A 12,526-nucleotide genomic window follows, 5' to 3' on the forward strand; every position below is an offset into this window, starting at 1 on the left:
GAAAATCAAGTTTTCAAAACAACCCTCCTTATACCGCTGTTGTCAACATGTTTCGACCGACTTACTGTGCCATGAGGGTCACCCCGGTCTTCATCAGGACCTGTGTTGCTATTAGTCCTGCAATTGGTCAAGCCGCAATTCGGTGAAAGTACCAATTTCTACTGATCACCCTGGATTTTAATCGAATCAGCATGAGTGAAGGGGATCTCGACAACATGGGAAACATAAACTGGAATATAATAATCCAAAATAAATATGTTGTAATTGGGGATGTGCACACACCATTGTAACATCACCCGGATTCTAAGAAAGAACCCCGATATTGGTCCATTAGCTCAACTCTGGGCATAACATGATCATCGCCCAACAGTATTAGTAAATTAAATATATGTGCAATGCTGTAGTCAAAAACAAATTAAATACATCTCTCCATGAATGAGGGCCACATATCCCATGTTGGTAATATCTACAAAGGAATATGCCCCATGTTTAAAATCATTGGTCGTTGTGTAGGAATAATACCATTTAAAAAACTCACTGAGTTTATTACTAATGTAAACTCGACATGGCATCTTGCAGGTCCGTCTCCCAAGAACACAACCTGTATGTACGAGAAGGAAATAAGCAAAAACAGGTAGTGTCCCAAACTTTGTCCCAGGACTTTGTCATGGCAAAAGGTGAAATAAAATGAAATAGGTATCGAAAGTGGCGTGTAAGTCTGAACAGCACCACGGGCAACAATCGTGGTAAACCATTAGATGCAGCATACTTCTAAAAATAGAATGGTTATCAGCCCCCCTGGTCAGTCAGTCAAAATTACTTTATTCGGTTCATGTCAAAAACCATAAAAGTATACAACATCTGAGGTCAGGCCCGAACTACGATATGGCTTTAAAAAATAATATTCACAAAAATACTTGTTCACGTTAAAAACATACGCTGAAAATCAAGTTAACAACAATATTTACAAACATTAAAACATGACTTTCCAAGATAATTCATAAAAACCACTATATATAATTAATCCACTTAATTTTTTCCCCGAGTCTCATAGCTATTGTCAAAAAATTAGCAATATTAAAAATTTCCCAAATATTGGACAACAGCTGGAGGTACATTAGGGCAGGTTTAACTTGTCTGAACCCTTTATCTTTAATTAGTGGGACAATAAACGTTTTCCGGATTGCAATAAAATATCTACAAAAGAACATAAAGTGCGAGGTGTCCATTAGAGAAAATCCATCACAAGTGCATAATTCTAAATCCATTGCCTTGGTCCAACAAGGGCGTTCAGTGAGAAGACGATGGAATTTATTTAACCTGAATTTAGTCAGCAAAAATCTGTGGTTAGCATTGTTGACAACCTTCAGATATAATTCTAAATCATTAGAATTTACCAATAACTGATGGGCTCTTACAGTGGTTTTAATCAGCTCCTTTTGTTCTCTGTCCATACCTTTACGGAGCTTATATGTGGCCTTGACCCATTTCACATCCCCTTTAACTAGATTAAACGGCTCATCAAATAATTCGGGGTGACCTAATAAGCCGGCTATTTTTTTAACATAATTCAGCCACGGGATGGAATCACAATGTTCCAATGATAAACAATCCCTCAGGACCTCATGGTTAATCTTCAATTCAGGATTCAACCAAACTGCAATCCATTTTAAAAGCAGTGCAACTGCTATCCGGTCTTCGAGATAATCCACCCCACATTCTTGATGGACAATGTAACCTGGGGTCGATTGTGGGACCACTAGGATGGTTTTCAAGAACTTGTCCTCTACCACCTGTAACAACTTTACATTCTTAAATCCCCATAAATCTGCACCATACATGGCTATGGAAACACATTTGGCATCATAGACTTTAAGGACAGCTTGCAACGGTTTCACACCCAATTTGCGCCAAAAACCAAGTACCGCAAAAATGGACCTGGCAAAAACGTTCCTTTTCGCAGCCAGTTGGGGCAACCAGGTAGACCTATCATCAAAGATTACCCCCAAATATGGGAATCTCAAGACCCTAGACAGCACATTCCCATCGCAGTGAAGTGTCGTCATTTATTTTTTTACCCTTAGGACCCACCACCATTACATGGGATTTTGAAAAGTTAACACTGAGATCTAGGGCAGTCATAAACTCATAAAATGAATTTAAAAGGCGTTGTAACCCTACTGCTGTACGCGCTAAAAGGGCGGCATCATCCGCATACAATAATGCGGGTATAAAAGATTTGCCTGCCCTTGGTATGTCTTTGGACGCTTCCCCTAGCACAGCACCCAGGTCGTTAATATAAAGGGTAAATAATAAAGGGGCTAAAATACAGCCTTGCCTGACCCCGTTCGTTATCCCGATCTTACCCTGGCGGTCATATCTCTCTGTTGCCGTTAGGTCCCTATGCAAATCCGCTAGGAAGTATACAATGTCTTCATCAATACCTAGCTTTAGGAGCAGACCCCCTAATTTTGACCTGTTTACTCGGTCAAAGGTCGACGACAGGTCCATAAATGCTATATATAGCATGCCACTTTTAGCTATGGTATATTTCCCAATCAACAATTGGAGATTTAGGTTCTGATCAATGGTTCCTCGCCCATTCCTAAACCCATATTGAAGGGCCGATAGTGTATTTGTCTCCTCCAATTTATCCGTTAATTTACACAGGACCACTCTACCTAGGACCTTTACTGCGGAATCAATAAGGGAGATCGGGCGATAATTACCGGGGTCACCTCTATTTCCTTTTTTTTAAATTGGGACAATAACGGATTCAGACCAAGTGGATGGAATACCTGATTTACAAACTCTGTTAAAAACATTAGTTAAAACTTTAGACCATAACGTAACATCGGATTTAAATAAGTCGGCTGGTACGCCATCGGGTCCCGGGGCCTTGTTACTAGTCATTTTACCAATGGCTTCCGCCACCTCAGCCTCGGTAACCAATAAAGTATAGGGATGACAAGTAGGGGAGCTTGAAACCTCCTCCCTAACTATTTCCCTTTCATAAACTGACTTAAAATGAGTGAGCCACTCCTGCTCCTGAATACCACAGTCCAGCTCGTTGTTACATGAATCAACAAAATAAGGTTTATTAACCACGAGCCAGAATTTAGCACTATTTTTAAGGACATCTATGGATGTCAGTTTATCCCAGGCGTCTTCCCTAATCTCCCGTCTTCTAGATTCTACTGCCGCTTTATAGGCTTTCCGAAAGAGGCCACTAATGACCTGTCGACTGGTTTACATTTCAGTGCCATCTTTAATTTTCGGTTTGCAACAGAACAGTTATGGTTAAACCAGCCCACTTCACCGGAATCCTTCACTTTGCCCTGGCGCTTTAGGTCGGTTGAAACCTGAATGCAAATTTTTTGATATGCCTCCATAACCTCATTATCCCTTGCATCGGTGTCCATACATATGTGCATCTCCACACCTCTATTCATCAGGAGATTATTTAAAAAGTCTTCAGGGACAATTCTACACCATCTGATCTTACGTGCTTGATCGGTCAAGCAGATGTCACGTTTATCAACCCTGTTTTGTAGACTCTGAGGTATCTTAAAAACATCTCTAACACTTAGGATTACTGGGTTATGGTCACTAAAATGTGACCAAACGGGAGAATACCCCTTGATATTACGCCCTAGTGTTGTGCTTAAGACAATGAAATCAATAGTTGAACTACTACCATTACCTTTAAAGGTGGGTATATCCTCATCCACCCCTATAGGTAACATTAAACCGTTATCGGACATAATATTCTCTATGATATCTCCCTGTTCCGAATGCTCAAAATGGATGTCACCTTGTTCAGGGGGACCGAGTAAATCAAGTGACAAGCATTTATCTGGGCACCCATGAATATTGAAATCACCCATAAGTATAATAAAACATTGATTCTCATTGAGTTCCCTGTAATCAACAAGAAAAGAGTTTAAAGTGGTCAGGTGGGTAGTCGTGGTAAGTCTGTCATATGAATTATAAAAATTAATGATTAAAATATTAAATGCCCCTTTACAGGCAATTCGAACTGCCAAACAATAGGGAGAACCTGTTACTATCTCAGTATGAGTTCCGGGAATAGTTGCAGCAATTAGGGTATGTATGTTCCCTGTATCCCACGTCTCTTGTAGCTCAATAATATCTGCTGTCCCTATAAATTCTCTCCAGATAGGGTCGTCCATTTTGTTTCTTAACCCGGCAATATTCCAGGTTACCAACTTTGTATTTCTAGACCTAGAAATATCAACCAAACTATCTGAATAACTTGTTGTACTAGTTGGTGAATCTAGTCCTTTAACCATTGTTGGGAGACCTGTTGCAGATGTTCTAACAACCACTGGTGAGTTGTCTCTGCAGGGGAGGAAGTAGAGGTTCTATTGAGATTTTCTACTACTATCTTCCCTGCTTGCCAATCAACCCAACCTAGATCAGACAGACAATCAAACCGATTGGACAATGGGACATTAAAGAAGGTTTTATCATGGGGATAGATACCATGGGCATGGTTATGTAGATGACCTCCTAAACAATCCACATTCCACGCGCCCGTTGGCCCAATGCCCTCCTTGAGGATAATTATTACCACGAAATGGTTTGGGCATTCTCCAACTACCAACCAATGCGGGAGCCGCTGGGTAAAAATAGCTTAGATCAAAGGAAAAGATCCCCCCTGTCCTATCCTGATTCTGGAAACCGCTAATAAACTGAACTACTGGAGAATCTCTGAAATTCACTATAATGCAGTCTCCTGCTACATCCTTCACTTTATGGCCCACCCAACTTACTCTCCTCACATTAATTATTTCCCTGTCTAAGTCTGGTCTAAGAGGTCGATTTTTCACCAACCAGAACATGACTTTATGTTTAAGTTCATGGTAGGTTTCCACTCTATCATTTTGCCATTCAGGAACCCCTGCTAATACAATGACAAAGGGGTAAGACTCCCGAGGGAGGTCAACTCTCTTTTGCCTGCCCCTACTAGTGTTTACTGCCATATTTGCCTCACCTAATCGAATATTAATGTCCTCTAGTCCTTTAGTCAGTTGCTATCTATTGTTAATTACTGTGACTGCTTCAGTCACTTGACTTACTATCTGGGGAGTCTTATTTGAGCTCTTAACGTCCCCTTACTTAACGGATTCACTAACTCCTTTGGGCAGCTTCTCTTTGGGGGCAATTTTCTGATTGTTTTTAGTATTAAGCAACGTATGTGCGCTAGATGGCACGGGCACGGGCATAATGCCAGATACGTTCCCGATAATGTCAGTGCTGGGACTATTTTGTATTAGACCAGATCTCTCCCCCTGAGCAATAATATTATTCTTAGGGTTCTTAGCCTTTGCTCTCAATTTAGGCGAGGTGGCTTTAGTCCTCTTAATACGCCCTCCCTTTTGCTGATCTCCACCCCTTTTTCGTTTGTGCGCAAGTGCTGGTATACCTTCAGGAGTCTTGTCTTCTACCAATAATTCATTTGCTTGCCCTGTGCTGGTTCTTGCCCCCGTCTCAGTCCCCTGGTAAGCCATACAGGAAGCCAGGCTAGTATCTGGCTCACTTAAGTCTGAAATGGTATGCTGCTCCTTATTAATCAGAGAAGCGTTAACGCTCTCTGCATTTGGTTGAGCAGGCGACACTGCGCTGGCAATGTTCCCAAATGAGGATCTCTTTTGAAACCCGGGATCAAGAGAAAATTGACGAACTGTTAAATCAATCTCTCTCTCCAAGGCCGAGGCGGCCCTTGTGATGAAAGCTTCAATAGGGCCAGTAATGTCTCCTCCGCCACCCTTCTTACTGGTTTTAGTTCCTTTGGGTTTTTTAGAAGCCATTTTCTTAGTCTAAATATCAAGCTTAAAGGATTTTGACAAAAACTTTAAGCGCAAAACACGACTTTGCCAAAATACAGATACAAATAAAACCACAAAGAAATAAGAAGCAAGGGGGGTAGCCCAGCCCAGTCTCTTACTGTCTCTGACGGGCTCAGATGGGCCCGCCCTTGGCCGGGCTTCGCCCGGCTCGTCCCGCGATGCGCGGGTCAGATGAAGATTTAAAGCACCTGTTCTGGGCGGTGCAGGAAGGAAGGTGTCACCATGCAGCACTCCCTTCTGGGCACTGTAGTCCTTCCCACTGCCCCCTTGCAAAAGCACAGGTCACCCAGCAAGTCGAGCGTCCTGCGAAGCGGGAAACGTGAGAAGTAGAAGAAACGTTTGTAGGAGGGCGTGCGACTCTCTCACAGACACCAAGTCCCTCTGCAGCAAACAGTTCAGAAAACCAGTTTCCAGGTCAAAAGGCTCCCGATGAAATGCTCCCCTGGTCATTCCTTACTGTTCCGAGGAACCACCTCGTCCGGTTGCCTGCTACTGGATCGCCATGTAGATGACAGTGGCTAGCCGGACTCCATTAAAATACCCAACGGCATTCTCTGGATAGTTCTCATCCCTCCACACGACGTCTGACGTCAAGGCGTCCGATATGGAAACCGCGGGATCATGGGAAATGAAGTTCCCAATCGCGGGTACTGCATAGATCTGTCGGGAATGATCTTACAATGACCAACGAGTGAGTAATTTCAGTCGAGAAGAAAAAAGGGATGCACAATCGGGGGAAGAGGAGGGACAATATCAACCCTGAAGACAGAGAAGGTATTTTAAACAGTGTCAGCAAAAATGGAAAATGAGGATATGGTTTCATATACATAGATATGTAGATGTATGTGTGCTTCTACAGTCATTGTAAGCCCATGCTGTCTGTAAAAATGGTTAAAGGAGCCTAATTTCACTGTAGACTCTCCCACTCGAACAGATAATCAAGAAAAATCATATGAAGGTATACACTGGCCATATAGATGGGAGGCATACTAATGAATTGATCTTAACTCAATTATAGAGGCCCGTACAGGTATTTCATACACAGGAACCATAATTACAAATGGTTGCATACAGCAAGGCAATCATAATAAAGGGCATCTGCCAAATAGTCGTATACAGGACAAGCACGTGGGTTCAAGAGAGAATCATATCTGTTGTGTACGCCCGTCCATAGCTGACATATTAGTGCCTGCCCAGTGATTGCCAGGGTATATCATCATTAAGCCCTATGATGTGGTTTCTCAAACGGTACACCCATGTTTGTTCTCTATGAAGTTAGATGCGTTGTTCATCTGTCATAGATCTACCAAGGTTTAATTTCTCCATGACAGTCCATCTTAATTCATCCGCTAGGTGTCCCATTTCAGCAAAATGTGTTGTCAGCTTAGTGTTTGTTCTGCCACACCGTATCGTACGACGATGTTCGGTGATTCTTATACCTACTTTTCTGCTTGTCATCCCGACATAGAATTTATTGCAAGGGCATGTAATGAGATAGATCACACACTGGGAACTACAATTGGTGTGAGATTTCTGTTCCCAGGGTGTGCGAAGGCCCAGATTAATTTGTTTTGTGTTAGAAGTCAAAGTGCATACACTGCAAGACCCACATCTTGTATGACCCATCAGTTTGGGAAGACCAGTTACTGACAGGATATCCCTGTTCACATTCATCAATCTCGGTCTCGTGTGGACCAACATGTCCTTCAGGTTCTGGCTTCGTCTAAATGAGAAAATGAGCTTTTCTATCTGTAGACCCCCTGTGTTGAGGATTCTCCAGTTGCGCGGCACTAATCTTCTAATCTGCTGGGATGCTGTATTAAAGGTCGAAACAAATACAGGTTTGTTAGTTTTTGGTCTGGTGGTTATGGCTAGAAGGGAGTCCCTGTTGGCATTCAATGCCCGTTTTTGGCTCTTTTGATGGTGTTTGCTGGGTAAAGTCTGTGTTGTAATGTCAATGACAGAGCTGTGGCTTCCATGGCAAAGTTAGCACGATCTGAACAATTTCGGCGAATACGAAAGAATTGGCCCACCGGTAAATTCTCCCGGAGGGACTTCGGATGGAAACTTTCATATGCCAATAGAGCATTCTTATCTGTAGGTTTATGGAAAACCTTTGTTTTTAGGACACCCCCATCTGGTTCTAGTAACAAATCCAAGAAGGGAAGACTGGTCTTCGTGACTGTCGAGGTGAAGTGGAGGAATGGGTTTCTCTCGTTTAGCAATTCGAGAAAAAGACCCACCGACGTCTCATCTCCTCTCCAAATCACCAAGACATCGTCGATGTAGCGACGCCATAATCTCAAATGAGAATGTCAAGGGCTCGTAGTGTCAAAGATGGTAAGTTTTTCAAATGCCCCCACATACAACCCAGCCAGACTGGGGGCAAAGACACTTCCCATGGAAGTACCATGGGTTTGTAAATACATCGTGCCCTCAAACTCAAAAAAGTTTTTTGTTAAGGCTATTTCTGCCAAGTGTAGTATAAAGGCTCTGGGAGTGTGGTATCGCCAATCCTCTTCGAATAAGATGGTTTCCAACATACGAAGAGTTTCTCTTTGAGGAATGTTTGTATATGAAGCCTCTATGTCCAGACCTATAAGAAACTCCGTTGTAGGGTCAAATGGGGTGTCTTTCAGTAAGTTCAGAACATCAAGGGTGTCCCTTAAATACGCAGGGAGTTTCTGTACTAGGGGTTTTAAGAAAAAATAACAAAATTGTGATAAAGATTCCAGCAGTGACCCCATCCCGGAGACAATGGGTCTCCCGGGAGGGGGTCTAACCGCTTTATGAATCTTAGGAAGTACGTAGAAATAAGGAATCTTTGGATGTTTATTTATCAAGAAATCAGCCTCATGTCCCGTAATCCAGTCGTTGGTACGTGCCTCCTCAACCACGTAGTGATCTCCCTGGTAAGAGTATCGGTAGGGTCCGCCATGAGTCTGTGGTAAGTTCTGGAGTCAGAAAGTAAACGACTACACTCATTCTGGTAGGTGACCAGGTCAAGGATCACTGTGGCACCACCTTTGTCCACCGGCTTAAGGATAATTTCCTTGTTGCAGATAGTTCCTTGAGAGCCTGTTTTTCAAGGTTGGACAAATTAGAGAATTTATGATATTGTTCCAAATTGGAATTTTCCAGATCATGAATGACCGCCTGTTCAAAGGCCTCCATTTGTGGGGGTAACAAAGATAGTTGGGGAGTGAATAGAGATTTTGGTCGAAGGGAAGTATCCCCTCTATCCAACTCCAAAGGTTCCTGATCTTGAAAGTAAACCTGAAGCCTCAGATTACGGAAAAAGGCTGCCAAATCTTGGCGAAGTTTGAATAAATCTGGAGGGTTCGTGGGAACAAAACCCAATCCCTTATTTAACACCTGTTCCTGTATTGGTGATAAGGAGTAGGAGGATAAATTCACAACTAAGGAGGTACGCTGCTGGTACTCGGAAGGCTGCTCTGTGCCATGCTCCTGGTGATCCGTTGTGCGATCTCCTGATTCAGATCCTCCCAGGTCACTTGTTGTTGACCTCTCTGTTTCCCACGGCCCTTGCTCCGGCCTCTCCCTAAAAAAGGCCTCTGATAATTTTGAAAGTGAGGGTTCTGATATTGAGGATTCTGGAAGCGAGGATTCTCAAATTGTGGGTTTTGAAAGTGTGTAAAAATATTCCATTCTTAACACTCCACCCGTCTAATTCCAGGACCTCACTTTAGTTGAGGTTGTGCCGGTCAAATGTTTATTTAGTAACTGAAGGGAGCGAGGCTTGCTGAGGTTACAGGGGCCAGGAGGGCGGTTGTGTATTAGAGGACTCAACATGTGCCTTAGCCTCACGACTAGTATATATTTAGTACAGTTTCTGGTATTGTTCATTAGTTATTGGTTTTCACACTGATGGTCTAGGAAAGAAGTCACTATGCAGAGAAAGTATTGTGATAGTTCTAAACTATGGATACAAGAGAATTACTTTGATGCCATGGAGCCATAATTTCAGCTACATCATAAGTGCTAATATAGTCAAATTCATCTGATTCCAAATTCAGGTTAATATTTTTGACACTTTCATAGTTAGTTCTTTTATCTTTTGGTATTTTGTCTTGGTGTGTTAATTTTGATTTTCTGATTAACTGCCCGAATTTAACAACTGTACATGTGTTTGCACTCTGTAATTGAACTCTTTTATGGCCTGTGAATGATTTTTAAGGATTAGTATCCTATATATTTCTCCTGGTCAACCTCCAGACATCTGGTATCCCAGCGTTTCTTGCCATTTAATTGATTGCATTGGCGCTCTGTGTTTGTGCTCATTTCTTGCCATTTAATTGATTGCATTGGCGCTCTGTGTTTGTGCTTGTTTACTGCCTTTTAATTGATTGCATTGGCGCTCTGTGTTTGTGCTCATTCCCTGCCATTTCATTGACTGCATTGGCGCTCTGTGTTTGTGCTCGTAATTTGCCTTTTAATTTCAGTCCGCCTGCTTGTACCATTGTGTCCGCTTCCCTAGCGTTACCAGCGCGTTTACCTGTAGCGCTCCGCTGTGCCTCCCCCCTCCGCCTCCATTTTGTTTGTTGTTCTCGTCGTCCTCGTGTGCCCGCCCCGCCTCCCAGCTGAGACGCCCTCGCCCCTCCCCCTCCACCATCCATATATGACAGGAATTCCCGCGTGCAGCGTCCACGCGCAGCGACCGCGCCCAACCCGCGCCGAAGGTGCGCCAAAGGTAAGCCCGTCTACGCCCGTCCGCGCCTGGACCGCGCCCAGTGCCAGTCCCCCTGCCCCTTGCGCTGCCCTGCCCCCCCGCACTACCTACGATGCCGCCACCCTCCTAGCCCTTAACCCCGGTCGCGCCCCCAACTGCGTCCAAGGCGCCCCTGGACACACCCATGGACCGTTCTCCTGCCTCTCCTGCAATTTTAGCGGCACCGACAACATCTCCGCTACGACCACACCACAGATTCCCGACCCCAACCACCTACAATGCATCCTTCTCAACACCCGCTCGGTCCACAGGCACGCCATTGACCTTTGGAACCTACTAGACACCATCTCTCCTGACGTCGCCTTCCTAACGGAAACATGGATGAACGCTTCCTCCGCCCCTGACATCGCCATCGCTATCCCTGACGACTATAAGATCACACGCAAGGACCGCACCGACCATACAGGAGGAGGAATCGCTATCGTCCATAAGAAATCCATCCGCATCTCTACCAGCTCCGACGCCAACCTCGCTAACTCCGAACACCTTCACTTCCAGATCCACATCGACCCCAAGACAACTCTTAGAGGCACCCTCCTCTACAGACCTCCAGGACCCCGCGCAAAATTCAGTGAAGACATCACGGACTTCATCACCCCACACGCGCTCCCCTCCAAAGACTACATCCTTCTGGGAGACCTCAACTTCCACCTTGAAAAGATCAACGACCGCAACACCGCCACCCTCTTAGACAACCTCGCCAACCTCGGACTTAAACAACTGGTCACTTCCCCCACCCACATCGCAGGTCACACACTCGACCCCATCTTCACCTCCAGCAACCATGTCTCCTTCAGCCACACTACGGATCTCCTCTGGACTGACCACAGCTGCGTTCACTTCACCTACAACAAGCCGAAACCCATCATCCACCTCCAACCAACTCTAAAAAAAAACTGGAACAAAATCACCACGGATCAGATCTCCACATCGCTCCTTCGAACCTCCCCAGCCCTCTCTTCTAACGCCAACGAAGCCGCCTCCAACCTCACCCTTTGGTTATCCAACACCGCCGACACCTTAGCACCACTGAAAAAACATCAACACAAACTTGGCAACAAGAAGGCCTCATGGTTCAACGATGATCTCAAGAAGTCCAAGAAACTGTGCCGCTCCCTTGAAAAGGCCTAGAAAAAAGACCCATCCACCAGCAACAAGGACGCCTTCAAAAGCGCCACCCGTACTCACCACCAACTGATCCGAAAAGCCAAGAAAACAGCATTCAAGGATCGACTTGACAACAACGCCCACAACAGCAAGGAACTTTTCAACATCGTCAAGGAATTTTCCAACCCCTCGGCCAACTCCAACGACATCACCCCCTCTCAAACCCTCTGCGACTCCCTAGCCTCTTTTTTCCACAACAAGATTGCTGACATCCACAACAGCTTTGACAACCAACCCGGAAGCCAACCCACCCTACCATCTGCTGACCATCTTCCCCCCGTAAACACCCTTAACGCCTGGAACCCAATCTCCACTGAGGACACCATCCGCCTGATGAATTCCATCCACTCTGGATCCCCCACAGACCCATGCCCTCACCACATCTTCAACAAAGCAGACTCCGTCATAGCTCCGCACCTCCGAGACGTCATCAACTGCTCCTTCAACTCCGCAACCTTCCCAGAAGACTGGAAACACGCTGAACTCACCGCCCTTCTGAAAAAAACCCACAGCGGACCCCACCGAACTCAAAAACTACCGCCCCATCTCGCTTCTTCCATTCCCGGCCAAAGTCATTGAGAAAGCCGTCAACAACCAGCTCGCCGCCTTCCTCGAAGCCAACAAATCACTCGACCCCTCACAATCTGGCTTCCGAGCCAAACACAGCACTGAGACCGCCCTCATCGCAGCAACAGACGACATTCGAACTCTTCTGGACAATGGAGACACAGTCGCC

The 12,526-nt window shown here is 44.8% G+C and overlaps 1 protein-coding gene across 1 annotated transcript in view; it reads left to right on the top strand.

The window, feature by feature from the left end:
* Positions 1-12,526, top strand: part of TBC1D7 (TBC1 domain family member 7) — a 185,736-nt gene that overhangs the window by 71,875 nt on the left and 101,335 nt on the right. The window lies entirely within an intron of this gene.

This window comes from Lissotriton vulgaris, chromosome 4_1, assembly GCF_964263255.1.
Source record: "Lissotriton vulgaris chromosome 4_1, aLisVul1.2, whole genome shotgun sequence".
NCBI classification, from domain to species: domain Eukaryota; kingdom Metazoa; phylum Chordata; class Amphibia; order Caudata; family Salamandridae; genus Lissotriton; species Lissotriton vulgaris.